We start from the raw sequence: 3,316 nt of genomic DNA, 5'->3' as shown, positions 1-3,316 counted from the left end.
AATTCAGAATCACAATAAAACATTTAAAATAGATTTATCGTAAATTGCAAAATGTGACGCTTATCGTCACTTAATTCAGAATCACAATAAAACATTTAAAATAGATTTATCGTAAATTGCAAAACGTGACGCTTATCGTCACCTAATTCAGAATCACAATAAAACATTTAAAATATATTTATCATAAATTGCAAAACGTGACGCTTATCGTCACTTAATTCAGAATCACAATAAAACATTTAAAATAGATTTATCGTAAATTGCAAAACGTGACGCTTATCGTCACTCAATTCAAAATCACAATAAAACATTTAAAATAGATTTATCGTAAATTGCAAAACGTGACGCTTATCGTCACTTAATTCAGAATCACAATAAAACATTTAAAATAGATTTATCGTAAATTGCAAAATAATTGATTAGATCTAAAATACTGTGTACATTAGTACATAGAACCTTAGCAAATACAAATAAACACTCTTGATTAAAGTTAAGAAATACGTGTCGAAAAGGGTTAATCACAAGTCTATGGTCCAAGTTTGATCTCTTATGTGATATTTCCAGAATTTAGCAATAGTTTTTATAGAACTAATAGGGTAAGTTCTCGCCGTGCCAATTAGTTTGTTTTAAATCAAAGTATATTAAATTAATTTAATTTGTTATTTTAATTTGTTATTGATTAAATTATTATTAATCTGAGTATTTTAAATAGTTAAAGTACGTAAATTAATTCGACAATATATGCATAAAATAAACGATCACTGGTTAAAAATGATTAGTAGTAGTTTGTGTCTTTAAACCACCGTAAGAATAGCGAGATATACAAATTTATACATCATTTTAAAGAATGCAATTTTATATGGCAAAGTACAAAATTTGAACGAAATCGATTAAATAGCTCCTGAAAAAAAATCGAATTTTGAAATGCCACTTTTTTAAAATTATATAACTCGAGATTCTGCATGAATGATTTTAACTCTATTTCAGGCTTAAAATAGGGAGCTTTTTGCAAAAATGCAGTGTGTTGCATGAGCAAGTGCAGGGATACTTTTCAACGAATCCAACTCAGTGCATGCTCATGCAAACCAGCAGATATTAGGGGGACCGGAAAGTAATGCAGTTTCGGAGCATTTGATCTTTTTTTACCGAGATTTAATTTTTCATCAATAATGTATTCACCCTAGTTAGCAACAACCGGATCGAAAATGAATCGAAATGGATCGAAAAATATGAATTGGTTTTCAAGACTAACGAATATTTAATGAGCCGAAACGACTTCCTTTCCTTTCTTTCTTTTCTCCCTAATAGTTTACCCAAAATAAAGTACGATTGACGTTTTCTTTTGATACGGAAAATGACAGAAAAAAATGGACTGTGTTTTAATGACACCGCAGAGAAAACGACGTGTTTTGCATAATTAATGAAGACAGTCGTCATAAGAAAGTAAAAAAAAAACTCATTCTGGATTTTTTTTAAAAAAAAGAAACTAAGCACTTTTTTACTAACACTGATTGAAAAATAAACGCCCTTATTAGCTTTTAAAAAACGTAAACTAAAAATAAACCCTTTTAATCACTTCTTAAAAACCCTACGCGTCCTGTAATTAATCGACCAACGACCTTTTTGCATATTAATTTTTTTCTGATGTTACGTAACAGTTTTTCCTTTAACCTATGTTACTAATCTCATTTAATATCTAACGCCGTAGAAATTCACTAATTAAAATTTTAAAGCTTTTTATTTTTTATATATAGGTATTTAGCATCAGATCTTAGTAAATTCGTTAACCTCTTTAATTAGGAAGCACTGTCCCTTTATCAAAAGTTTCAAACCAGTACTCAAAACAAATTCAAAAGATTCTCATTGTTGTTCCTTTGTCGTTGGTGAGTCATTCGTGCTGACTTGTATTTCGGGAAATCATTCTTCATTCATATAACCATTACATATTCATTCACCTTATCATTCCAATCCATATATGATAATCAATCATTTAGAACTTTTGTGGAAAAATCAGAAACCACCACTAGATGGCATTGTAGATGGTAATTGTCAATTGTAACCGTAACTGCCATAAAAGATTCTTGTGAAAAGGCATCTACATCTTTTGTAGTAGTAGTAGTAGTAGTATCTATTGTCCTGTATTCATCATGTTGATATAATATATTCTTTTTTGGCACTTGCCCCTCTGACTAGTTAGTTTTTATTTGAGTAGTTTTCCTAAATTTCAAGAAAACGATAAACGATCCACTAATAATAGTTTAACAAATCTTCAGGGCAATTATAAACCCGATCGAAATAATTTGAAGTCAAAGTTTGTCTTTCGAATTCAGTTATTTCTATCGGGTTAACACTGAATATTGGGTAAACTATTGTTAAATACATCTCGTTTTCTTGAAATACAAGTTTCTGATTTTTCCGCAAATCAGAAACCACCACTTGATGGCATCATTAATTTTCAATTGTAACCGTAACCGTCATAAAAGATTCTTGTAAAAAGACATCTACATCTTTTGTAATAGTAGTAGTAATAGTTTATATTGTTCTGCATTCATCATGTTGATACAATATATTCTTTTTTGGTACTTGCCCCTCTGACTTTTTATTTTTCATTTCAGTAGTTTTCCTGTATTTCAAGAAAACGAGATGCATTTAATAATAGTTCAACCAATCTGCAGTGTAATTATAAATCCGATGGAAATAATTGAAGTCGAAAGACAAAACATTTTCTGTATTCCTTTTTTTTCTCTCAAAAGTTCGATAACATTCTAATTTTTATTTCCTCTTTCTTCGGTTCTTACTCTAAACTTCTCTTCAAACTTTCTTTTACCTCACAATTTTAAACTCCAATTCACAGTCGGGAAACTAAAGATATAATTGAGAAACGATTGGTAGATTCACAAATGATTTCAAAGCACTAAAGACAAATGTCACGCACTAAAGTTTTGATCGCTTTATTATATCGTCCCTGCAGTCACACTCGTAATTTTTACACTTTCCCTTTTCGGTATGTCCGTGTGGCACTCTCCCCTTTTCTTCGAAAGTGCAGGGACTGCAGCTGCATCGGCGCCTTTGAGGTTCAATGTGAGTTCTCTATTTCTACTTTTTCCTAACCGTAACTACTCTCAATTTTTAAAACACATTAACTTTTACTTTACTTACGGATTAATTTAATGTATAGTCCCTTAACGTTCTGATGCTGGAGATCCTGTTTTGATGCCGCTAGATGTATGTTCAACTACTGGTCAGAGGTGGCCACTGCTGGCTCCGAAACATCACTTCTTCACGAGTATCGCTGTCTTAAAATAATATATATATA

This window comes from Parasteatoda tepidariorum, chromosome 1 (genome assembly GCF_043381705.1).
Source record: "Parasteatoda tepidariorum isolate YZ-2023 chromosome 1, CAS_Ptep_4.0, whole genome shotgun sequence".
In the NCBI taxonomy this organism is placed as follows: domain Eukaryota; kingdom Metazoa; phylum Arthropoda; class Arachnida; order Araneae; family Theridiidae; genus Parasteatoda; species Parasteatoda tepidariorum.
The sequence above is the reverse complement of the archived record's forward strand: the minus strand, read 5'-3'. Positions refer to the sequence as shown.